Genomic DNA, 26,718 nt, shown 5'->3' with positions numbered 1-26,718 from the left:
ATCCAGGAACTGGCTCCTTCAGGCAGCATTCTCAGGGGAATTCCTCCCTCCTGGCTCTAAACTCCCAGGGGAGGAGAAACAGGTTTTACTAGGCTGCATAGAAAGGAGGAAGGTCACCGGGGACTTTCCCCCTTAAAAAGCGTCCTTCCTCAGAACCTGGACTTCATGCCATTAAAGTCAAAAAAAAGAAACAAACAAACCTTTAAGCAGACCCAGACTAAGTCAAAAAATATTTTCTTTAAGCATTCTTGATCTGTTTTCAAGAACTGCTAGGAAAGGTGGCACCACTCTCCCTGCCTCCAGCTTGCTAGCCCCAGCTAGTTTGGAACGGTGCTGTCCAGCTGGCTGGCATGACAAGGAGTGAAGAAGGCCACTTGAACAGCCTTGTCTCTGGGCACGGGGATTCTCAAGTCAGGACTGAGGACAGGACACTCCTTCTAGGCCTGTTTCAGGGCCCAGGGTGACCGCAGAGCTTGAGCCCACTTTCCCTTCTGTAGGTTTCTGCTAATCACGCCCCTTTATGCTATTTATGTTCCAGCCAGCATATTGCTTCCTTTTCTGTCAATTAACTCATCTCGTCTCTGATTCCTCTTGAATCTTTTGGGAACCCCTTCAGTCTGGAAGTTTGGTTGTAAAGGGGCTGTGTCAGTGGGGGAAGAGAGCAGTGCTCTTTGCTTTAGGAAGGGGGCCTGCAAGCTTGGAGGGGAAATGTGAATTGTCCTGTTTCTTCTGGACGCCTCCAGAGAAAATGGAAACCAAGACATCTTTTTAATACCAGGAAGAACTGCCAAGTATTGTAAGAAATTGAAGTAACAAAGTGTATTTTAGCTCTTTCTATGACTAAAAACTGCTATTTGACACTTCGTAAGTGTTCTGTCACTGAATCCTCATAAGAAGTCTTTAAGGTATGTGATGTTAGTCATATTTTATGTGAATGGAGAAGTTGAGACTCATACAAGTTGTCCATGAACTGAAATTGGAGGCTCAAAAAAGAGCGAGCAATTGAGTGTGTTCAAGAAGGATTTCCGGGAGAGGTGGCATTCGAGCTGGGCCTTGTAAGATGGGCAGAAGTGACTATTTGGAGATGACAATGGCCTTCAAAATTGATGTCTTATCTCTTTGGCCTGGTATGTAGGGCCTTGGACGATTTGGCAGAGCTTAGCCCCTGGATTAGGTCTCCTGCCAATTCCTCGCTTTATGTTCCAACCACTTGGAACAAAGCAACACCCACTGAATGCACACAAGGTGTTTCAGGCCTCAGTGCCTCCGCCAAGAGCAGCCCTTTTTCTTCCCCTTTTTCCTATCTCAGGAGCTGTTACACATGGTTTTCCACCTGAGGCCATGTCCCACTAGCTTTGTGTCTCTGGGTCAGGATCTGATCTATGGCAAGAGCTCAGTAAATGATAAGTGGATGGAGCTTGAGCCTTGGGAGAAGACAAGTGATGAGCAAAATAGACTTTGTTGGCCTCCTGTCTTTCTTCCTGCCTCTTTGCGGGCAGGAAGTCTCATTTATAAGGCCAAGCCAGAGTCAGCACAGGCTTCAGTTTCACTGGCTGCAACCAGTGCACAGATGGGGTGCATTAGAGCTTGCTGATTTAAAGAGTTGGGTTAGATGCCTGACTGCGGGAAAACGCGAGGGAACTGTGGCTGGCATTGCACAAAGATTCCTTTATTTCCTTCCACAACCACCCCTGGTGTTAAATAATCTATAGATTCTTATGCAGGTCCGCTTAACAGAAAGATCATTGCCCCAGCCCCCTCCTTGGAAAATGGGCCTTTCTTTTCATTCTGTTTTTCTCTTCCATTTAAGAAAGTTCAGGGAGAGAATGTTTCTCCTGTTCTCCCCTCTTGACATAATCTCCTATGCAGTTTCAGAATCTGCCCAGTGGGAGTTAGGAGCTGGGAAGCAGATAACTGGAGCTGCAGTGTAATTAAATGATACTTTGTACTTGTAATAGAGCCTTTCATCTGGAAGCTTGACATTCCATTGTTTGGTTTTAAAAAAAAAAGAAAAAAGAAAAAGTACGCCTGCCTTCATTATGGAGAAGGCAACACAAAGGTCCAGGGCCTAAAGCTCTGAATATGCGGCCAGCAGAGAACTGGGGACAGAATCAGGGCTTTGGGCTCCCTTCCTGTCATCAGTGTGGCTACATGGAAATGTGTAGCTGTAAAGCTTTGAATGATTAGGCTCTATATTGATACAGTGTTGCAAAGAACCCTGCACTAGGCTTTCTGCCTTTCCAGCTTGCTCCCAGTCCCAAGAGACCTTGTCGCCTGGAATCAGCTGTCCAACCTCTGAGCCTCAGTTTCTCACTAACAAAATGAGTACGGTAATATTTGCTATATTGTAAATCAACTATACTTCAATAAAAGATATATTTTGCTGTGTCTAATGGCTACTAGCTAGCGTTTACTGTGCACTTATTATGTGCCACCCCCGAAACAGTCCTAGGAGGTAGGCATGTTTTGAGGGTGGGGGGAGCAGGTTTACCTCACTGGGTAGTCATGAGGCTGGATGAGATCATGGATGTGTGGGTGGTTGGCAAATCACAAAGCTCTATACAAATATGTAGTAGTCCTTTGCTTCTCTTGGCCTTGCTGTACAAAAAAAAGTGTGTCCTGCCTGACACCATGCAGATTTAGTTTAGCCAAGACAGTGTCCTTTTAGAACCCAAGGCACAGGAGTTGGATTTAAGAGGAAAAGGCAATAGAAGAAAATAACAGCAAAGATACGTGTGTCTGCAGGAAGGTAAGAACATCTGCTCTGTAGGATGGTTGGGGGTAGGGATGCTTTTTGAGTTGATGACAGAACTATCTAGGGAATATGCTGAGGCATCCTACAATTTCTTTCTTAGGTGGTGGTGTGGTCTAAATGGTGGAGTGTTTGCACGCAGAGGTATTTTGAGTTGGCATGAAGAATTGCTCATACTGTTGTTTCTCCCTTAATGGAGCAAGCCCCAGTATAAAAATATACTTTGGTTATAAAATAATGATAGCTTTTCAGTTGGAACAGTTAGTTGCTCTGAGTGAGAACCACCTGATGCTCATTTCAGTGGATACTATTATGGGAACCTGGATCTTCACAAAGCTGTTCCATGAACATTTTCTGTCTGTGGTTCTTCCCTTGCTTCCCTCCTGCAGACCCTTCGAGGGCATTGTGGAGCAGCCACTTAGGGCTGGTGAACTGGATTAATCTCTTGCAAACCCACTTTGGGGACTGTGGTTGCATCCTGTAGTGTGCTGGGTCTTAGGGGTAAGGTGTCGGAGGCTGTGGGGTGGGTGTCCAGTGCAGGGAGAAGGAAGAAATCTCATGCTTACCCTCAAACTGTTTAAGTTATTATTGTCACATCTTCAGGTCAGATTATCTTCTGGTGACAAATACAGAATTCCCAGAATTGCAGACCATCCAGCTCAGCCCCTCTCGAGGGAACAGGCCACAGGTGACCCAGGGACCACCAGCCCGGGGTTACACTGCGCCAGTACCGGGCATCTCTACCTCACACCCCTCAGCTGCACCCTGGATGAGGACCTCCCATTTGACTTGTTTCCAGGCGCCGAGGCTGGGAGCTTTTAGGAGGTCTTTTTTGTTCACTCTGGGGTTCCGCTGGGCTTACGGTGGTGGTGATGGTGGTTTGGTTTTCCCTTCCTGCCTAGACATTAGATGCAGCGTTGCTCCAAGAGGAGTGGCAGGGAGGGAGCCTAGTTCGGACTGATCCAGTGGCGGCTGAGAGACCCCCTCTGCCCCATTGTCCCCCTCTGCGTCCGAGTACCGTGGTCTCCATCAGTGATTCTCAAGAAGACTTGCACCCCCAGCACAGTGGCTTAGAGGTGGAGGACATGGAGGGGATGCTGGTGTGAGGTGCAGAGATCCACTCCATCCTGTCCACAATACTTGTCAGGAATTTGTTTCTCTTACTCCACCCACCCGCAGTGTCTTTATGTATATAATAAAGCTAACATAAATATTAATGCAATTATTTGTGTTGTGAAAACTTTGTGGGAAAAATAAATACAAGAATCTCTAAAAATGCACTTTTCTTTTTCTCTAAGTGTTGGGGAAGTGTTACAGTGAGTATTAGATTGTATTAGTGCCTGCTATGTTACATTGAGCAGTATAATTCAGAAAGAATATGTATAATAAGATGTGGCCCTTGAAGATAATTCTGTCAGCCTAATTTGCAAAATAGATGTTGAATTCTAATTTTTTTAATTGAGTGATTTTTGATACCCAGTGGTTATATGACAATGATTTCTAGAAAACTATCATCAATAAAATTCTATTTTAGCAGGAGGGGAAAAGGTATGTAAAATTATATATGGTCTGTATCATGAAAAGTGAATTTTTTGTTTCTCACACAGTGGGACCCAGGCTTTTACCAGAGTGATTGATGGGCTTTAGGAAAGAACCATTTGAGAACCACCACAATGTAATGTCCTTACAAGAGTGGGTGTCTCTGCTTTTTTTGCAGTGTTTGCAGAACATTGTTAAACATTATTCAGAGGTTCCCAATTTCTGAGGTACAGAAAAAGCAGAAGTGTTACATTGTGGAAGAGTGCTAACATAAGCCAGTAAGTCCAGTTTGAAAACACATTCAGTCAGTTTAGTGTTTGTAAAGAAAATCAACATGTGCAACCTAAAATTCCTTACTTCTTTTCTTCAACTGTTTGACCTTTGAAAGCCCTCATCTTCTATTAATGAGGTGTTAATTCTGAAGGGGTACAAAAGAGCTTCTGTTGACCACCCAGGAAGGGGTGACAGGTGAACCAAGTCTATACAGAAAATTTCCAAAGGAATGTGGTTAGATCACAGTGTTTCTTGGTGAAAATAAACCATTTGGAGCCTGTAAAGTATAATACCTTATGGTCTCCTCCCCCATAGAGATACTGGTTAAATCAACTCAGGGTGAGCTAAGCCATAAATTAGGCTGTGATAATTTGTATAGCATAATTACTCAAAGACAGGGCCACCTTACTGGCTCCCGGAGGCCTCTGGTGTGAGAGTGATGGCAGAAGGCACTGGGCCTGTACTTGCTCTTTTGTTGACTGGCTCTGTTCTCCCTTATACTAAATGTGTCTTGTGCGGAGCACTGTACTGGGTGTTAGGGTACTACCCTCAAGGATTTTTCCTCGAGGAAGTTTAACTCTAGGTGGGGAGATAATAGGTTCTTAAGTCTTCCCTTCTGGAAGTGTGTGTTTCACCTCCTGTTTATCTTAAAGCAGATTTCACAGTGAAGTGACACGTGTCTCCCATTAGCCTGAGAACTACTTGAGTAGAGGATTGTGATGTCGTCTTTGTATCTCTGGTACCCCCCACAGCTCCTAAAGACTGGATTCTCAGTAAATATCTAAGGAAATGACTTTTATTAGTACTCTAAGGTAGAGAGAGACATAAGGGGTTCTTTTTTTTTTTTTTTTTTTTTTTTAATTGAAGGGTAATTGACGCACAGTATTACATTACATTAGTTTCAGGTGTACAACACAGTGATTCAACATTTATATACATGATAATTCTAGGTACCAGGTATCACCATACCAAGCTGTTACAATATTTTGACTATATTCCTTATGCTATACATTACATCCTGGTTACTTATTTATTTTACAATTGGAAGTGTGTTTATATATATATATATATATATGTATATATATATATATTTTGTGAGGGCATCTCTCATATTTATTGATCAAATAGTTGTTAACCACAATAAATTTCTGTATAGGGGGGTCAATACTCAATGCACAATCATTAATCCACCCCAAGCCTAATTTTCGTCAGTCTCCAATCTTCTGATGCATAATGAACAAGTTCTTACATGGAGTACAAATTCTTACATAGTGAATAAGTTACATGGTGAACAGTGCAAGGGCAGTCATCACAGAAACTTTCGGTTTTGTTCATGCATTATGAACTATACACAGTCAGTTCAAATATGAATATTCATTTGATTTTTAAACTTGATTTATATGTGGATACCACATTTCTCTATTATTATTATTTTTAATAAAATGCTGAAGTGGTAGGTAGATAAGAGATAAAGGTAGAAAACATAGTTTAGTGTTGTAAGAGAGCAAATGTAGATGATCAGGTGTGTGCCTGTAGACTATGTGTTAAGCCGAGCTAGACGAGGGCAATAAACATCCATGTATGCAGAAGATTTCTCTCAGAACAGAGGGGGGAGGTTCTAAGCCTCACCTCTGCTGCTCCCCATTTTCTCACCAGATGGCCCCCTGCGACTGTGCCTGTCTTAGGTTGTTCCTCCCTTGAGGAATCTTACCCGTCTCTGGCTAACCAGTCATCTTCCGGGGCCATACAGGGAAATGTTAAGTTGGTAAGTGAGAGAGAAGCCTTATTGTTTGAAAAGGTTAGCTTTTTACTTCTTTGCATATTTATGTCCTGTGGCTTCTATGCCCAGCATTTGTCTTGAGGTATCTTTACCACTTGGATAAGGGGTTCTTAATCTGGGGACTATGGACTGGCTTCAAGGAATCCCTGAAAAAATTGTGTGTTTAATTCTATGTGTATGTATGTTTTCCTAGGGTTCAATTCCATAGCATTCATCAGGTTCTCAAAGGGTTGTTGAACAGAAAAACCCTTATGGCCCATCTATCTAGAAACTGAAGTTCTGGGAAGACGTGATAGGAGAAGTGACATTGGGATGTGCCTAGAAGCAAGAACCTAGACATGTGGAAATGGACAGGGAGGGGCTGGTTAAAAAGGGCACCATGAACAAAGAGGTGGAGGTAGGAAGCTTGTGGAGAGCAACCATTTGTTTGGGTTAGATATTGGGGAACTGTGAAAACAGACGGGAAGAGTAGGCTGAAGCCAGACTGTTGGGAGAATAGAAGTTCTGACTTCATCCTGGTGGCAGTTGGGTGCCATTGAAGATTTTTGAGCAAGAAATGAGGTGACCAGAGGTTTGCTTTGAGATGTCAAATGTCGTGGTGTGGTAGGCAAATTGCCAAAGAAGACTAGAAATGGAGAAACTAGGGTCTGTGGTCTGAAGTTCTTTGGGCACATGGTGATCATTCAGAAAATACTTGTTGACCATTGCTTAGGAAAGAAATATGAGTATTCTAGGGTTTTAAAAAAGACTCTTTTTATCACTTGTAGCCATGAGCAAGAGGAATTGAGTTCAGGAAGTCACACTGTGCATGGGAGGCAGACCTGTCCCATAATTTCCTGCTCCCTGTGAAAATTAATGATCTGGGCCCAAGTTGATTGCTCACCAATTTATTATCAAAGAAGCTGCCAGGGACCAAGTCTGGTGCATCATCTGTGTTTTTTGCTGTAAACTGCAGGCAGCTGCAGCACCAACCTGCTCAAATGTGATCCTTTCTATGTGGTTGCTTTCAATACCAAAAGGAAATGCTGACTTGAGCTATGAGGCGTACTTGGGAAATTAACTTTGTGGTTTGCAAATGCCTGCAAGGTTCCATTCATAAGATTGGTTTGTACATTTGTGTCTCAGCATTCACTTCAGAGGACACTGGTGATTTGCAAGCTTGTGCTCCTCGTCAGAATCTAGTGAAACACTTTGAAGAGGGTGTTCTCCCTGGGAAGCAAGAAGTAGGTGCAGGCCTCTTACTCTTGTGCTGTGTTTCAGTGCTGGCATTCCTGCAGTTTCTGGAATGGTAAAGCTGCGCCATTGCTGGTTTGGCTGTTTGTATTTGGGGCTTGACCAGGATCCATCATCATACACTGATTGTTCAGTTAAATACATTTTTTGTGTTTCAAATATGCTAGGACCTAGGCTGGATGCCAGGGATAGGGAGGTGAAGCCAGCATGATCCCTGCGCTCACAGAGCCTGTGATCTTGAGGGTACATGCGAATGTCAGGCTCACCATGGAGGGCAGAAGAATGTTCCAGATGGGGTTGTGTTTGTGCCATAAAATTCACAAGATGAAAAATCTACAGTGCTGCTATTAACTGCTATTTATTTAACATCTACCACATGCTAGGAACTCTTCAGACATTTCTCTACTCCTTCACTTAACAATATCCCTTCAAGGTGGGGACTAAGTGACTTGCCTAAGGCCATAGAGGCTACCAAGAAGCCTGGGGGTACAGACCTAGCCGGTCTATGCCTGCCGATTTACCGTAGCCGGCCTGTTTTGCAGCTGTGCTGGCTCCTTGTGGCATCAACCGTTTCCTGGTGTCTCAGTGATGCTGGAGGGAAACCCTGCCCCATCTTCCTTTCCAGCACTTCCCTTGCCTGGAGAATCCTTTCTCTCAATTCAATTTCTATCCATTCTTGAAGACCAGTTTAAGTATTTTCTAGGATGTCTTCCTGGACTATAGGATTCTGTTCCTCCACTGAGTATCCATGGAACTCACTGCCTGGTTGTTCATTTGGCTGTTAATAACACTGTCTTATATAATGTGGTCTGTGTTTTTGTGGTCACCTCCACTTTTTATATGTAACTGTATTGTTTCTTAATAAGATTCTAAATGACCTAGAGTCATAGGCTCTTAGAACATTAGAACTAGAAAGGCCTTTGACCCTGGGTTTTGTAGGTCAACTCCTCATTTTACAGATTAGGAACCAAGGCCCAGAGAAACTGAGTGCCTCTTGGTTGTACTTTACCACCTCATCCCTGCCACACTGCCCGCCTACTGTCTTGCACACAGCAGGTGCTTGCAAATGCTGGAGGCAGCCCTGGAGGAGAGGGCTGGGAGCCGGCAGAATGAAAGTATCCAACCAGTGTAATCTTGGGCGAGGCTGTTCTCTCTGGCTCTCCTTTTTTGAAATCCATCCAAATGAGCCATTAGATTAGATTGTCATTAAAGGTTCCTTCTACCTCCCCCATCTTCTGATGCCATTATAGCAGCAAAGATGATATGAGGCAACATAATTTAGTGGTTAACAATATAACCTCTGGGCCAGACAACCTGGGTTCAAACCCTGGCCTTTTCACATAGCAGTTATGCGAGTTAGGTACCCTCTCTGTGTCTTGATGCCCTCAATGGGAAAATAGGAATAATATTAATACTGGATGCCTAAGAGATTTTTGTGGAAATTGAGAGAGGTATTCAATATACAGTACTTGTCACAGTGCCTGAAATAATAAATGCTCAATAAATGTTGATCATTATCTATGAATATTCATTAAGCAAAGCCAAACAGAACATGGCATTCAGACATGAGCAGGTCCTGACACCCATAGCAGTCCTAATGTATTTACCCGGTCATTTTCTGAGAGTGTCAGCAATTACCCTTGAGCTATACAGTTACCATCAGTGGTCTTCTGAGTCCTCTCTAATCATCGAGTCTCTTGTTCTTTGTAACTGCAGCGGGGTGGCAGGTCTGTGGAGGTGTCAGAGCCGCAGCCCTCACTCTGCTCTCAGGGACCTTACCTGCAAACAGCCAGTGAGGCCTGTCTAGAATTTAAATGGAAAAAATCTTGCCTGCCTCTTTTCCCTCTTGTCTGTCAGGTGGTTGTTTTGCCTCAAACCCACACATCGACCCTACAGACTTCAAACTACTGTGACAACAGCAGCGCAAACAGCTGGAGAGAGTTCCGGCCTGGGTGCCTTGGAGCAGTTGCTGAGAATGCTTGTCAGCTGGGTTCATCCGCGTGGCTTCGTGGTGGGGGTGGGGCGAGGTTCTTTCAAAAGAAGCCATTTTTCCTTATCTTTAAAAAACAAAACCAGAAAAGATTCTCTTAAACCTTTGTTTCCAAAGGACTCAGCCAGCTCTTGAGGGGAGGATCTGACCTGTTGACTCGGGGTGTTGTCTCTGGGGTCAGGGCCGCTGAGCCAAGGCAGCTTTAGTGCTCTGCCTCCCGCCCGGCCTGTGCCTACTGCTACGTGTGGACAGTGACTCAGAGAGGGGCAAGGAGAGGAGGGGATGAGGGGATGTCTCTGCCAGCTGCTGCTATAGACAGCATCTAATCAGTCCATAAACTCCCCTCGAGACCACAGTGATGTCAAGAGGCAGCACAGGTGGCTTTCCCCTCCCCCCAACACCTCTGGATCTTTGAGGGGACAACTTATGATTGTCAAAAGGGAAATTATCCATCTTTGGGGGCCCAGGAAACTCCCTTTTACTCCCTGTTTGGGCTGGTCCCACCAAGAACATTCACTGTATCCACAACTCCAACAGGTAAATGTGGGGACAGCAAAGCATTTATTTCCTTGCTAAAAAAAATGATCCCAGAGAGAAACCTCCTGCATTGAGCCCCATCGTTTGTTCCACATTAGTGAGCTCCTCTTACGAGTTAGATATTGGGGACACAGTGGCAAATGGTGTGCCTTGCCTTCAACCTGCTTGTCCCCAGTACCCTTTGGTTACTGGAAAGCGCACAGTGTGAAGGAGCAGCTGGTGGCAGTAGGAGTGGGGCTCTCCGCCCTGAGCCTGGTACCCAGGCTTGTTTAGGGCAGCTGAGAAGCCAGCATTTCCATCCAATTTGCCTGATTTTCATGAGATGCCCAAATGTGGACAGCTTTTCCCCTGGCGTCCCTGCAGTGTCAGCCCAGCTCCCCAAGCCTACAAAACTACCAGCGTGGCTGCTGTCGCTGGGGATGGCCAGTGAATGAGAGCCGCCAGTCCCTGATGTGTCTTTGGAGGAATGTCTGTTCTCAGAACCAGACCTCTCACTATTAGGTGGTGGCTGCTTTGTTTACTGCTGAAAGCTGCCCGACTTAGCCCTCAGCTGGCCCCTTCCCTTCGGAGGCAGAATGTTCCAGATGACAGGTAGGGCTCTGAGCAGGCCTTTGAAGATCACCCCAGACAACCTCACTGAGGAAACCCAAGGAGGGAGGAAGCGAGATAAACTACACTTCCTGGAGCTCCTTGGTTTCCAAGTCCCCATATTTCTTGATCTTCCCTCAGCAGGAGAAAGAAAAACAGCAAAATATATCTGTGGGGGAGGAAAGCTCCTCCCTGTCTGTCTCCTTCTCTCTAAAAACAACAGGCTGGTCTGCCCCAGGCACTGTGGGGGCAGGTGCTGGTTAAATACACAAGGAAGGAAAGCCGATAAGATAAGGTCTGACAAATCTAGGTCAGCAGGCTGCTGCCAGGCACCTGTGTGACTAGTCACCTTGAAACTGACAGGAGGGAGGATGGATTTTTTGTTCAGGGTACTGACAGGCTGACATCCCATGTCTTCATTTGTTTGTTCAGTAAACATTTCGCAAGCACCCTTACCTGCCAGGCACACGTGCTCAGTGTTGCGGGTTCCGGGGTGTCTTTGTCAGGCAAAGTCTCCTCTTGGACCCCAGGCCTATGTGCAGTGCTAAAAGAAGAAATGACATCATGCAAAAGCCAGTTGGTCCACTAACTTCCAAAGTGGGGGCAGCCAATCTCTTGGTAGAAGGGAGGGCTGTTTGGAGTCTTCATCCCCTGTTCCTGTAGCTAGATCAGGGCTCAGCAGAATTTTTTCTGAAGGCCAGATGGTAAATATTGTAGGCTTTGCTGGGCACATCGTTGCAACCGCTCGACTTGGCAGCCATAGAGAATACATAAACAAATGAACATGGCTGTGTTCCAGTAAAACTTTATTTACAAAACAGGTAAGAGGCCCAATTTGGCCTTTGTTCATAATTTGCTGCACCCTCGAGCTATACATTTGGAATGACTGTTGTGAAATGAGTGTTGGAGAAAAGGGTTACTGTGGTTTCAGGAGGAACCCCACATCAACATGGTGGTTCCATTTGGTATGGAGAGTGTAGGAGTCGGCGCATTGTGCTTATTAACAACGTCTACTTGGCACTCTGTTGTCAGTTAGCTGCATAGGCCACATTTCAGACTCAGCCATTTAGCACCCACCAAAGGTTAGAAGATGACCAAGCCAGATAGTGCACATACATTCTCACTGTCTCATTACAGTGTGGGGGCCTGTGGATGGAGAGTCAGTGGCACCACTTTAAAAGTCCTAAACGAAGGATCAGGCCTCCTCTGCTCTGGGCCTGGCTCTTCCACTATTTTGTGTGCTGTTGGATAAGTCCCATAACCTCTCTGACCAACGTATGGTGACTACTACTGCATGAGGCGCTGGGGATACAGAAATAGACACAACATTCTTGCTCTTAAGTAGCTTATGATATAGTGGGGAAGACAAACAGGTAATTATTATAAGATGTAGTGAAACCAGGCTTTGAGTAGGTGATAGTTCCAGGTGCTATGGGAGCAAAGAGGGTGGGATGAGTGTTTACTAAGTGAACAAGATGGGGGAGTCTCTTCTGAAGCAGAGGCAGAGAAACCTTCTAGAGAAGGTTAAGCCTAGGGACCCACAGGTAAGACAGGGGGAGGTTGTGTGGGAGGTCAGCAGGAGTGGATCACACAGGCCCAGAAGGCCTGCTGAAGGAGTTCAGACTCAGCTCTGCATGCTCTAGGGGGCCACTTAAAGGTTTTAAGCAAGGGAGTGATAGAGTGTGATTGAGATTGGGCTGGAATAGTATAACATGGCCTATTTTAGAAAAATCAACTCCTTTCCAGCTCCTATAAATCATATATCCACGAGTTGTGTGTGAACACAAATGTTGTATAAAGTTAATAAGCACCAAAAATTAAGCTAGTGGCTATAATTAATAACCTGACTCACTGCCTCCCTGGTGATGCCTTCAGCTAAATAGCAACCAGGAGATGGGTCGCTGGCAAGCACCAAACACACGTGTGTCTGAGAAGAGGATCGTTCAGAGTTCCCGAGGGCCTTGGTTCCCCGGCTGGCAGGACCAGGTGCTCCCTCCTGCACTACCCTCCTGGCTTCTGGGACTCACTCAGTCATCATAAGCTGGCAATTGCAACCCCACATTTATGAGTTATTCTACTGAAAGAGAGAACTGAGTTGTAGAATTCAGATGGCTTTTGGTGTAGCCATGGGGTTTGGGACAGGGCAAAGGGAAGGTCAGTAAGTGGCTTCTGCAGTCTTTGTGTGTTTAAGGACCTGCCTGGAAGTAGCTGAAACTGACATTAGAAAATGGGGTTTGTGGGCACTGATCCCCAAATCTGAGAGCACATCATCAAAACCTGGGGTCATACAGTTGATCACCAAGAGCTGCTTCCAGAGATTCGTGTTCTGTAGGTCTGACTGTGACTGGGAGTCAGGGCCCTGACCGGGGGGAGGAAGGAAGTCACCCAGGGCACAAGGTTGAAGGAGGCATCCACTCAGGGCCGCGCCAGTGCAGGGGAAGCTCCAGAGCGACTGCCTGCTTCCATGTTGTGCCCTAGCTTTCTGGCTTGCCTCACCCTAGGCCCAACGTTCTTGGTGTTTTGAATATAGCTACATACCATGCCCCTACTGTCCACTGTCTACCTTCTAGTCCTTTCCATTCCCTAAGGCCCAAAGGGTGGTCTTGACTAACATTTGTTTGAAAAAGGGACGAGCTCTGTGGAGGCCTTCTGATAACAGCAACAAGAGTCATCACCTTCCTGGACGCCTACCAACGCCAGCCCTGTGCTGGGCACTTCTTACGTGCCTCACATCTTGTGTCTCCTGCCGACTCAGGGAGAGGTACTACTGTTGTTCCCACTTTCAGATGAAGAAAGTGAGGAAGCGGTAGAACCAGAACTGGACTTCAGGCCTGACCCCCAGTCCGCGCCCGTTGGCGCTCTACCGCGTGGCCCATTTCCTGCTCTGAATGAGCAGAGGGACCCTGCCCAGCCCACTCCCTTGGTCCTGTCTAGGCAGGCTCTGAAATCTCCAGGTAACCCCCTGTTTTGGGGGTCTTGTGCTTGGACCAAACATGGCATCCCATGGCCTCTTTTTTTTTTTTTTATATAATAGATCGTCTGACCCGCAGAGCTGCGGCAAGCCAGGGAAGGGTGGAGGAGGGTGAGAGGAGCTGTTCTGTCCTGCGCTGTTTACTGATTAACTCCCTTTGCTCCTGAAACCAGAAAGAAGAGCTCAAGAGTCAGCGGGGCTCAGAAGGCCTAAGTAGTCTGTGGTCCAACTGGGCCAGGGGGAGTGACCCTGTACAGTGGCCTTTATTTTTTTTCTTCCCCAGGAACACGTGTGCCCCAGCTCAGTAGAGCAGAGTTCTACGGCACTGAGGGGGGCGGTGTCAGCCCCCGCGGGGGAGCTAGATTTCCCTTGAAGCCCATGGCTGCCTACTCAGTTCCTTCCTCCCTGGCCTTCTGGCTGGGCTCCTGCTGGTGTTAAGTTGTCCCAAATACCCAGTCTCTTATTTCCCATCCTCAGGCAAAGATTCCACAGCCAAGGTGCCCTTTTGGCTTAGCTTCCCATAGGCTGCGCACTGACACATAAGCTCCCAAGAGTGGGGAAGAGGGAGGGCGGATAGGTGGGCAGAACCTGGAGCAGACCCTTTTGCCTCTTGTTGTGGGGCCCAGTGGGTCCTGCAGCTCTGCAGTACTGTTGGGTGGGCAGGCGCAGAGTGATGGCTAGCTGCCTGGCCCCAGTCCGTTATTGGCAGATAGAGCTTGACTCGGCTAAGGCACAGTTGTACATGTGCTTAGGCTTTACCTTAGGGTGGAAATTGGAGGCTAAAAGTTTGTAAGTGTCAAGAGACAAGGAAACTGTGTTCAGTGTGTGGGCTGGGAGAATGCAAGGGCTCCCGAGCCAGGGCCTGTTTCTGCACAATCTGCCGTGGCCGTGCCAGACTTCCCGTCCAGACCTCGCAGAGATGTTTCATTTCTTGGGCTGGGTGGAATGGAGACACGAGTGCTGCTGCTAGTCGGTAGGGGGAAGAAGCCAGTGGACAAAATGTTCCTGTGCGTGGATGGAGCAGCCGCAGCACAGGCTGGGTCCCCGGAAATCGGGGTGAAACCTGCTCTCAGCCAGCCCATAGCTTGAGTAGCAAATGACGTACTGCCAGACAAACTGGGTTTAAGTTACCTTTCAGTAGTGATAGCTTCACTTTAAATAAAAATAGGAGTGACTAGGTTAGCTCCACCAGGCTCACTGCTTTGGGGAATGAGCACATCCTCCCGGACTCAGTGCCCGTACCTTCTCCTCTCTGTCACGTGCGACCCAAACAATCACCTGGAACCTGGTTATAGGGATTATTATGTTACATGGAATGAGTCGATATTCCAAACAGTCTCAGGTTATTCCCTCAAGAAAAGGACCCCCTAAGATTCCTCAAGGGAGGAACAACCTAAGACAGGCACAGTCGCAGGGGGGCCATCAGGTGAGAAATTGGGGATCAACAGAAGTGAGGCTTAGAACCTCACCCCCCCTGTTTTGAGAGAAATCTTCTGCATCCGTGGATGTTTTATTGCTCTTGTCTAGCTTGGATTAACACTTAGTCTACAGGCACACACCTGATCATCTACATTTGCTCTTTTACAGCACTAAACTATGTTTTCTACCTTTATCTTGCATCTACCTACCACTTCAGCATTTTATTAAAATAATAATAATAATAATAAGGGAGAAATGTGGGATTCACATATAAATCAAGTATAAAAATCAAACGAATATTCATATTTGACCTGATTGTTTATAGTTCATAATGCGTGATCAAAACCGAAAGTTTCTGTGATGACTTCCCTTGCACTGTTCACCATGTAAGAACTTATTCACTATGTAAGAATTTGTTCTCCATGTAAGAACTTGTTCGTTTTGCTTCAGAAGATTGGAGACTGACGAGAATTAGGGTTGGGGTGGATTAATGATTGTGCATTGAGCATTGAGTCCCCTATACAGAATTTTATTGTTGTTAACAACCATTTGATCAATAAATATGAGAGATGCCCTCACAAAAAAAAAAAGAAAAGGACCCCCATCTATGCTCTCCAAAGGTAACCCTGCAGGTAGGTACCAGAGTGACAGAACTCTAAACCTGGGCCTCTGTGTATAAGTTGGTCTTGAGCATCCAGAAACTGTTTAAAAATGTGGACAGAAAGGTAGCAATTAAGTGTATCTTGGAATAAGCCTGGCCTCTGCATTCTCCCAGGAGCCCTTGCCTAGGGAAGATGATTAAAAATAGATCTGAGTAGCATTTCCTGCTTGGCAGATGGCTGATAGCAAATGCTAGTGCTTACAGCTGACCTTTCCTTTCTGAAATCTGCTCTGTGTTTCCATGATGCTAATTGAGTCCCTTTCTAGACCTAATCAAAGAGCTGGCTGCAAAAAACAAGGCTTGCTATCCTGACTGGGTTCAGTTTATGGAGCAACTTGAAAGTGCTGGAATCTGCATGGAAACACCCACTCTGTGGTCCAACTGGCTGGTCCTTGTTTAAAAACTAACAAGTTCTGCTTTCAGATTTGCTGCCTGGTGCCGTTAAGGATCCTACATCCTCTCCACCCCCATCAAGAACGGAGATTAGTGGATTGGGGAGTGGTAAGAATGCCCTCTACTAGATGTGTGCAGAATAGACAATGCTTATACTTCAGAACAAAGTAGGTTCCCTAAAGAGAGGCATGGGGCTTCATGAGATTAGGCTTCTAGAGGTGGCTCCACCCCCATTGGCTGTTGTCTTTCCTCTGTTATAAAATACAGATCAATACTTGAGACAGTGCTCTCAGATGACAAACTGTGGAAGATAGAAAATAGTGATGTTTTTCATATTATATGTTGCAGACATCTAGGGACTGCTGTATACTTCTCTTGGTGTTATTTTCGTTCCCTAGGAAAGAGATGGAGATGTGGACAGGCAGTACTAAGACCTCTCCAAGGGAAGCCCCTGCTGATACATGCCCACCTAGAATGTTCTCATCCTCTTTAGTCCCATCCATGTCCTCAAACCTTCTTTAACACCCTTAATGTTTTACAGTGATATATGTTGTTTTATACATACTTTTTTGTGTTTTAGTCCCATTTCTAGTTGGCTAGATTGTAAGCTCCTTCAGGGCAGAACTGGCTTACTGCGTATTCCATGGTGCCTACCAAGGTCAGGGACACAGCTGCTCACTGAATACTTCTTGATTTAAAATAATGGAGGCACAGTATTCCTCCTAGGACCATATCCTTATTATTGGACATTGAGATTACCCCCATATTTTTTAAATATCATAGACTGTTTTAGCTGGACACAAAACTCTTTTGTCTGGGAGATGACTGTCTGATTCCTGATACTTCGCTATGTGCCTGAGGCTTCTATCTTGGCCACTGAAGGAGGTTGAGCACCAGAATATATGAAAGGGATTTAAGCCTCTGTCTCTTCAGGATGAGAGTCTTAACTGAGGAATTATCAAATAAGATAGGTCAGTTGATGAGGAGAAAATACCTTTTATGCAGATAAACAAGAAGTTTAAGAATTTGAGAGAAAAGGTCTAACTCTGAGTCAGAGATGTTCACTTATTGTGCAAGGCATCTATTCTCTTGAGAATATGGACTTACAGAAGGTTCACCCTTGTAGGAGAACTTACTCAACTCCCTCATCTCACACATGATGCAACTGCCAAGGACAGATCGCTAGTTGGAGGCAGATGATCTAGTCTTGCCTGGCAGGGCCGGGAGTCTGGTTATTCTGACCCATCCATATTCTCTTTCTATAGGGAATGTGGAGAATCACCAGTGCCCAGCATTCGGCAAGCACCCTGGGCTCAAAGCTAACACTTCTATGCTCATGTCTCTTTCGTAAGAGCCCTTTGGTTATTTCTTTAAGCCCCACGTCACCCGTTTAAGGAATATTGTCTCTTCCTTAATAACTATTTCTTATAACTCTACTCCTAAACCAATCCCTGGAGGTATATAAACGCAGAGGTGAAATGTAGACATATATGCTCACTGGAGACCAGTCTAATGCTGGACGACGGCCACAGCAGGGAAGAACACATTAACCAAAACCTACTTTAGGTGGTATGTGCAACCGAAGTCCAATAGTTTAAGTAAGGCCTTGTGCTTTGATTAGTAGTTCTAGGAGAGGAAAATGTTTAGGGAACACCTAGTCTGAAATGAAAAATCAGGCTTAGGAGGTAGTGGTAAATTTGGTGAAGGTAAAGCCATGCTACACAGAATTTGAAGGAACAAGGAAGAATGCCACCATTCACTGAGGACTCATTGTCTTCCAGGCACTCTCCTCTCCATGAGGTGGGTGTTATACCATTGGACAGATAAAGAGCTTGAGACACAGAGAGTCTGAACATAACCAAGAATACATAGTAGAGAAGATGCCAGAACTGAGATTTGAATCCAGTTCATCCCACTCCATAATTCTTATTCGTAAAGCTGCTAAACTGGGAGAAGGTTAGCCCACAGAAGGAAACCTTGATATAGACGAGAGAACATGAAGAGTTACTTGGTGCTAAAGGATATATGAAGGATTCAGAGAACTCTCAGGTGAATGAGTTCAGCTCGTATGAGGAATTTTGGTACTTGTCAGAGTGACTGCCAGTAGGATGGGCTTCTTTGGTAGGTAGTGAGTTCCTTGTCCTGGAAGTATTTAAGCAGAGGTTTGGTAGAATTGTGGACAAGAGCCATGTATCAGGTGAACAGTCAACCTTTGGGGCTCCTTCAAGTCCACTGGTCTATGAAATTAACACTGGATAAAGTCCTATGTACATTTTGTTCTGTTTTGAGATCCTCTGCTATACCCAAACTGCAGTAGGTTTACAGATTTAATTCTATCTATTCTCACCAAGCTCTGGTGAAGTGATTTCACCCTAACACAACTCATAGGAAGCTGATTGGTAGACCAGAATTCTAATTCATTTACAGTGAAACAGATAATCTTGAAAACTTGGACGGACTGTGTGTTACCTTCATTGAAGGCAAACCTTGAGTGAGAGAATTAAATTTAGGCAGTTTCTAAGTAAATAGGAATTGGTGCAGAGGAAGTTGAATAGCCTAAGAGATTTTCATCAGTTCTGACAGCTTGATCCATCCTTTTTTATCAACAGAGACAGGTTTTCCAAGTGTACACACTCTAGAAAAATCTAGGGATTTGGAGTCAAAAGTCATAGGTTTAAGTTCTGACCTTGACTTACAAGATGTGTGAAATAGCAGAAGTTCACTCATACAGCCCTGGGCTTCAGTTTCCTCCTCTGTTGTTTTGGAGGTTGAATCAGTTAATGTATGTGAAGGTGTTTAGTACATTCTCATGTCCTGTATATGTATCTAATTCTGTAAGGCTTCTTTTCACTCCAATTTCACTGTAATGATTACTTGCTAGAAAATAAGTTAAAAAGTGGTCCCTTCCATAGCATGTGGCTTCAGTCTTAGAGGGAAGCCTTTTCTGGCTTTTTGCCTGGATTGGACAGCACTCTTGTTACCTTGTCTTCATTTGACTTGGAAGACTTTGAAGTCAGACTACCTGGGTCTCTGTCATGTTTTGGTGGTTTGACCTAGGGTATATGTCTTCAGCTCTCCTTGCCTTATCTTTCTTATCTGTAAAATGGGATGTAAATGTAAATGGGATGATAATTGTACCTACCTCCTTAGATGATTGAAGGAAGACCACATTACTTGGTTTATATAAAACAATTTGAATCTTGCCTGGCATATATATAGTAAGCACTATGAAAAAGCTGCCATCACTGTTATTTCACAATTTCCAATTTAATGAGCCACTTCAATCTCATCTATAAACCCTCCAATTTCACTGTAGTGATTGCTTGTTAGAAAATATGTTAAAAGTGGTCCCTTCCACAGCATGTGGCTTCAGTCTTGGAGGGAAGCCTTTTCTGGCTTTTTGCCTGGATTGGTTGCAGGGAAAGACTTGCCTTGAGAATCTGTAGGTTTCGTCCACTGGCGTTACAGATAGCGACATAGGGTAAGGACATTTTCATTGGCCAATGCCCAGCTGGCTCTGAAAATAGAAGTGTACACTGAAACATAAATCCAAGAAAATTGCTGTTTGTCCTTCCTAAGTATATTAACTTGCATTATCTTTTTTAATTTCAGCAGCTCATAGTGAATTGTTTTCCAAGGAAGGCCTGATGGTTTTGAGAGAAATTTGAGCTCCAATAACTCAGCCCCATGAAAGTTTTTGTTTTATATTTGAACTGAATTGCAGAGGTCCCAACTGTACACGACTGCCTGCCATTACATCCTGATTCCAGCGCTCTACTCTCCGACTCAAAAGCTAGTCTCTGAGCAGACATAGTGAGGATGACGTGTCAGGCTTTCTTTTGTAGAGAATAGGGGTTGTCTTATTATGGGAATCCCCTGGTCTTTATCCTTCTGGAGAATCCACTGTTTTCCATGCCTCCTCTATGGAGAGCAAGGAGGGAATGCAGGATGTTGAAAGCTGGCAGCATCTGTTTTTCCACTGGCTGCATGTTTACATTGGCGTCTACTGTCCTGACCCTTTGCCACAGAGTAGAGAGCCTTATCTGCTCTTGATTCAGCAGAGAACAACCACATGGCCCCAAGCCACAGCTGAGGCCCTTAGGACAGCTGCGAGAGGAGCTGGGGGTCTGTAGCCGTAGGGGGGAGAGTCTGGGGAAGCTCTGGTAAGACCATCCAGCCCACCCAGACTAGTCATGCAGCTCCCATTTTAAATCTTGAAAGCCTGTGGTGGTACACAAGGAAATAAACCTGCATTAAATGCTTCTTATGAGCCAGGCACCGTGCTTTATTTATAGGCACTCACCGGACTCACAGCATCCTTTGGGATAAGGCCAAGTGGGGTAGGCATCATGTTTCTCCCTTTTGTGGATGGGACGCCGAGGCTCAGGAAGATGAGGTGCCTTGGCCAAGCCTACGCAGCTGAGGGCTGGACCCAAGACCTCGCCCAGCCTGCATCCTTCCTGCTGAGCGTCAGGCAGACAGGACAGCGTGAGGGATGCACCTGCAGGAGCCTTCTCCATTCCTTTCCACGTCTATCTAGGTCCATCCCTGAAAGCAGCCCATTTCATGTTCATCACCAGGAAGGGAATTTGAAGGTCTGATCATTAAATGACTTAGACCCCAGACTCTCTCCCTTTCAGCAGCAAAACATAGCACTCAGGCCCCTTACCACCTTTTGTTTCTGCCGCTCTGTTCCTAGTATCGTTTGCATTATGTCTGCTCCCATGCCCTTGGAATTTCATGACTCCACACAGCAGATATTTCCTCCTCTAGAGCCAGTCCCTTCCCCTCCCCTCCCTCCATCTGTTTAGGGAATGTGAGGGTGAATTGAGACCTTCCAAAGCTCGAAGACAGGGGAGGAAGGCTCTGGGAGGCCATGCTTCGGCCCCTAGGCAGCACACATGGTTTTTTACCCATCTCAGAATTTCTATACACGTAAGTAAAAGCTCTTGTAAACCAAAAACACATACCAATGACCATTCTTTCCTTGTCTTATGACCTGTGTCCTAGTGTGGCAGTTGTACAGATCAGGAAATTCTTCCCTTATAATTAACCCAAGTCCTTCCTATTTGTAAGTCCACCCTTTTACTGCAGAGAAGATGGAAGAAACCTTTGTGATTTTCATTCCTCTTAGTCAAATATTCAGTTTCTTCAAGTTGCACTCAGGTTCTATTCTGGAAGTTTTCATCATTTTCATTGTTCTTTGTTATCACCCTTCCCACTTTTTCATAACCTTCCTCAAGGTCTAAATCCAAAAGGATCCAGTCCTGTTTTACTTGCATTTCAGCTTTTCGGAATGAAACCTGTGGCTTATTTGACTCTATAAATAGGAAACTCCACCAGGCATAACCATAGATGAAGAAAATAAGGAGGAAAACAAAAGGGCTGACCTGACCCTCCCAGCAGAACGTCAGATGTGTCAGGTGGGGGTGTTTAGCCAGCACCCCAAGGGTAGGGGTTTTACTGTCCACTCTTTGGATCTCTACCTGACACTTCTGCTAGCGTCTCACTGAGATGGTATATAGTGCCTTGAAGTAGATTTGTGGTTGCTAGGGGCTAGGGAGAGCAGAAACGGAAGGAGACTGCTATATGATGTGGGGTTTCTTTTTGGATGTGCACATGTTCTGGAATTAGATAGGGTGATGGTTGTACACCCTGTGACTTTATCAAAAGCCACCAAAGATCATGAATTACACTATATAAAAAAAAAGGATGACTTTTATGGTAATGCAAATTAAATTTCATTAAAAAAAAATTTGACCTCATGTTTGTCCCACTAAGTTCTTTTATAGCTATATAATAAAAACAAATTCTAACAACAAAATATATATAATGCCTTGAAGTTTATGAAGCACTTTATTTCATATACACTATCATTTATTTCTCAAACAAAGCTGGTTTGAGTGTGAATACTATTTTATTGCGCCCACTTTGCAGATTAGAAAATTGAGTCTCAGAGGAGTTAACTGGCTTGCTCATGTTAATGACATAGCTCATATATGGTAAAGCCAGGACTCAACACTGGCAGTCAGCCTCTTGGAAGCCCGTGTGACCAACATGTGCCTATAGATGACGGGCTGGAGAAGCAAGCGCTTTAAAAGATTCACAGAATGGTATAACTGAAAAGGATCCTGGGGGGTTTCAGTTCCATTCCTCCATTTTTGTGGAGATTGAGTTGCAAAGAGTGGAAGACTTGCCTCTTGTCCTAATAGTGAAAAGGAGAAGCCAAGGCTGCCAAGGGAAGGGATTTTGAAGAACCAAGTAGGTTAGAATCAGCCTTTTCATCTCTCTTCCCCAGGCTCCTGAAAAGGCCAGAGAAGGAAGAGGAAACTGATTTTTTTTTTACTCTGTACTTCATTTACCTTGTTTTATTTATCATTCTTAACAACCCTATGAAATAGGCATGGTTTCTATCTACAGGTATAAAAGATGTGGAAGCTGAGGCTAAATAATTCTCCCAAAGTCAGTAGTTAGTAAATTGAAGTTTGATCCTGGATTTCTGATGCCAAGACTAGGTCGTCCTGACATACGCAGACACGTGTCCAGCTCCCAGATTGTGGAGCTGGGCGGCCCGGGGCACACCCCTTTCCCTCATCCCTCTGTGCACCTCCTCGGCATATGCTCCACTGGTAATGGTTGACTTTCTAGTGGGGTAGCTACGATGGGGTCTCAATTCCAGAGGCTTTGCTTCATGCTTGGACTTCTTGTCCTAGCCCCTTCCAGGAACGGGGCACCTGGGTGCGGACCTGCGCCTGTTGTGGAGGGAAGGGAGCCCACATGTTTGCTCTGTTGCCACCTCCTCACAAAAGTATTCATTTCTCAATGGTCCTCCTACTTTTAAAAGGAATTGCTGCCTTCCAGCCTTTCAAATGGGCCAGAAATCTGTGGTTTGGGATACTAAACAGGAAACTCAAAGCGCTTTCCGTTCCTTTGAGCTGTCCAGAAGGGCTGGGCCTGGAACCATTACTTTGGAGGACAGAAGAAAAGTGTTTAATTCAAAAACGGAAAACAGAAACCCTATCAGTGGAGTCCTGAACACCAGTGTTGTTTGGTACACAACGTGGAGAAGAGCTGCCTTGTTGCCTGGCAGTAATGACAGCAAACAAATATGTCTGACAGTCTGTTTGGGATCTCCTGGTCTGAAATTCTACTTGCTTCATTCTAATTGCTTCCTTAACTTCCTTTCAGCCTCCCCACCTTCAGTACCACCCTCACTCAAGGGAGTGCCAGGCTGTGCCTGGTTGCGCCAGGCTGGGCTGCGCCTCACAGGATGCAGTGACCCAGCCGGGGCTATTCTTGTCTGTGTCTATTTGCAAGACGCCTCTTGTTCTCCCTGGCTGTTTTTCCCATCATAGATGTCAACTTGGCAGGGGCCCAGCGTGGAAGCCATAGTGGAAGAGCTTCCAGAGTTCAGCCCCAGGAAATTCAGCTGGTCCCGAGTGCCAGGCTGAGGAAATGGGTCCACAGACACTGCTGCTCAGGAGGTACCTGGAGATACTGGCACCGAGACGGCCCTTCCCCGAGTGTGGGCCTCCGCCAGCACCCTCTCACGGAACAGGCCTGGAAGGACCGTAGAGGCCCTGCGCGGCACCTCTGGGCCTGGCTGGCACTTCTCTTCTCTGCCCTGCGTCCTTCTTCGCCCCTGCTCTCTAGGAATTCTGATCTGTGAGGCTAGAGAAAGTGATTGTTAGGCCCTGCCCTGCAGTGGACTGGAACCCCCAGAGCAGTGGCTCCAAGCTCTTGAAATCACACACCTGTGGCAGGAAAATGTTTGAGGATATACTCCTAATGTGTACTTCTGTGTACTATGTACATTATAAACACATATCAAACTTTTTAAATAATTTATATAATTTTAAAGGATGGAAGAAAAAACAATTATAAATTTGTTTTTAATCTTATTTTATTCAAGGTATATATGTGATTGAATATGTTCTTTTTGAAAAAAATCTTGGTTTATCACTTTCCGGTACAGTAATTCCAAAGTATGTACTACGAGTGTGTATTTTAGTACTTCATTTTAATAGTGTCTCTTGCTGCAGAGCTCCTCACAAAGAAAGGTAGATTTAAATGGAACATTAGCATCTTTGTGCTTATGAAAATCATGAATCCTGTTTTTCAGTTTATCTGCTTCCAGATTTCCAGGTATCTGCTGAACTTCACAGGCGCTCTTGCAAACTTTCAGAGAAGTGTTTTTAATTTAACAAGGCTTCAAACCCCTCTGAAATTCATTGTTTGGAATGCTTTTAAACAGATTAGGAAATTGTTTTATAATTCCTAAAATTGTACAAATATAGCAGTACAGTGTGGAGATACATGAGATTTTCAGAGATGGCTTATTATTTTGAAACTTTTGTTGGCTTTTTAAATATTTATTTGTGATTGTACATGGTAAGATTCACTCTTTGGCAGATAGCCCTAAGAGTTTTGACAAACACACAGTCTTGTAACCACCCCCATGATCAAGAAAACAGAACAGTTCCCTCTGTATTTGAGCTCCCTCCTTATCCATAACCTTGGCAGCCGCTGATCTTTATTCTTAACCTAGTGTATGTCAAATTCATCCATGTTGTTAAGTGTATTAATTGTTTATCCCTTTGTATGACAGAGTACTGTTACATGGATATATCAGTTGTTTATCCATTCACCAGTTGAGGGACATTTAGGTTGTTTCCAGTTTTGGACGATTATGAATAAAGCTGTTAAAAACATTCTCATACAGGTTTTATGTGAACATAGGTTTTCATTTCACTTGGGTAAATGAAACTGCCAAATTCGTTCTTGTTCAAAGTGCTATGCTGTTGAGTCCCAGTTGCTACACTTTCTTGACAGCAGTTGGTTTTATCTGTTAAAAAGAAAATTTTAACCATTCTCCTAGGTGTGCAGTGATACCTCATTCTGTTTTTAATTTGGATTTCCCGTAATGACTAGTGATGTCAAATGTCTTTTCATGTGCCTATCTGCCATCTGTTTATCTTTGGTGAAGTCTGTTCAAATCTGCTGCCCATTTAAAACATTTTTTCTTCTTGTTGAGTTTTGAGAGTTCTTTATCTATTTCAGATACAAGTCCTTTGTCAAATAAGTGATTTGCAGACATCTTCTCCCAGTCTGTGGCTTATCTTTTCATTCTCTTAATAGTGTCTTTTTCAGAGCAAAAGTTAAAATTTTCATGAAGTCCAATTTAGCAGTTTTTTTCTTTTATAAATTGTGTTTTTGGTGTAGTATCCAAGAAATCTTTTCTAACACAAAGTTCTAAAGATTTTTCTCCTGTACTTTCTTCTAAATATCATCCATCTTGAATTAATTTTAAACCACAAAGATTATATAAAATGAAAACATTGCCAAATATGAGTTCTTTCCATAACACAAGTTCCTTTTGAAAAGGAGTTACATTCCCATTCTCCGTTAAAATGGCACCTTTTACTTTGAAAGGACAGATTTAGTGTGTTTATTTTTTGGAAAATATTGCAAAGTAGCATATTATCCCAGCTACTTTTTACCACAAAGACCAGCTAGTTTGGAATGCTCCTCTTTTTGTAAAATAAAAATGTATAATTTATCTTTACATTGTTAAGTGCTTTGATGTAATGGGCCTCTTTGTGGTACTCTAGACCATTATAAAAAAAATGGCAAGGATCTTCCTATTTAAAGATCCTGTTTTTATGAGATCAGTCTCCATTATTGACGTATTAGAGCACAGAAACAACAGTGTTCAGCCTACATTGAAAGTAAAGGCAGAAGAAGGGTGCTACTGTCACCTATCCCTGCCACCCCACCACATGCCACACACACACACACACACACACACACACACACACACACACACACACACACACACACACACACACACACAGTGGGTGACTGTACACACGTGACACACTACCTCAGGGAAGATCCCAGTGGCAGTCCATGGACTGTTTAGTGAAGCTTTTTTTTTCCTTTAAAGGTAAAAATAAATAAATTTCTTGTATTTTCTCCGTACTTGGAGGATTGTCTTACATACATTCAGGGGATACCACTGCCCTGAAAAGTCTTACAGTGCTTGCCCCTCTCCCTGCTTTCCCAGTTGTGCCTAGCAGAGAGAGGATCTGCTGAGTGTCTGAGAAATAGATGTCTTCCTGTCATAAATGTTGATCCTCTGTTATGTCGTTATCATTTTCCTGTCTGCTTTCTTCTAGAATTTGTTTTCTCATAGCCACCTACTTCTGTGCATTGAACTTGAAGATACTGACAGATGTTTCTTAGAGGATGATGCTCCTGATACCTGTGATGTAGGACCATGGAATCATAAGAGAATATAATTTTGGAGCTGGAAGGGGACTTGTAGGTCAACTAGTCGAAATCCAGTACTAAAATCAAACCAAAAATAAGGTCTAATAGATCCACAGAATGGAATATGACTCAGCAATAAAAAGGGCATGAACTACTAATACATGTAGCAACATGGATGAAGCTCAGAAGAATCATGCTGTGTGAAGGAAGCCAGACAAAAATCACTACATCCTGTATGATTCCATTTATAAAAAATTACAGAAAATAGAAACTGTAGTGACAGTAAGCAGTGGCTGCCTGTGGATGAGTG

General features: G+C 44.4%; 1 protein-coding gene and 1 long non-coding RNA gene across 4 annotated transcripts in view; both read left to right on the top strand.

Moving 5' to 3' along the window:
- The window catches only part of YPEL2 (yippee like 2), a 57,852-nt gene that overhangs the window by 19,564 nt on the left and 11,570 nt on the right, over nt 1–26,718 (top strand). The window lies entirely within an intron of this gene.
- LOC130683551 (uncharacterized) lies at nt 2,649–25,419 on the top strand. The gene is made up of 3 exons (XR_008997318.1): nt 2,649–2,749; nt 4,470–4,569; nt 23,492–25,419. It is a non-coding gene; the product is annotated as an uncharacterized LOC130683551 (long non-coding RNA).

This window comes from Manis pentadactyla, chromosome 4 (genome assembly GCF_030020395.1).
Source record: "Manis pentadactyla isolate mManPen7 chromosome 4, mManPen7.hap1, whole genome shotgun sequence".
NCBI lineage: Eukaryota > Metazoa > Chordata > Mammalia > Pholidota > Manidae > Manis > Manis pentadactyla.
The sequence above is the reverse complement of the archived record's forward strand: the minus strand, read 5'-3'. Positions and strand labels throughout refer to the sequence as shown.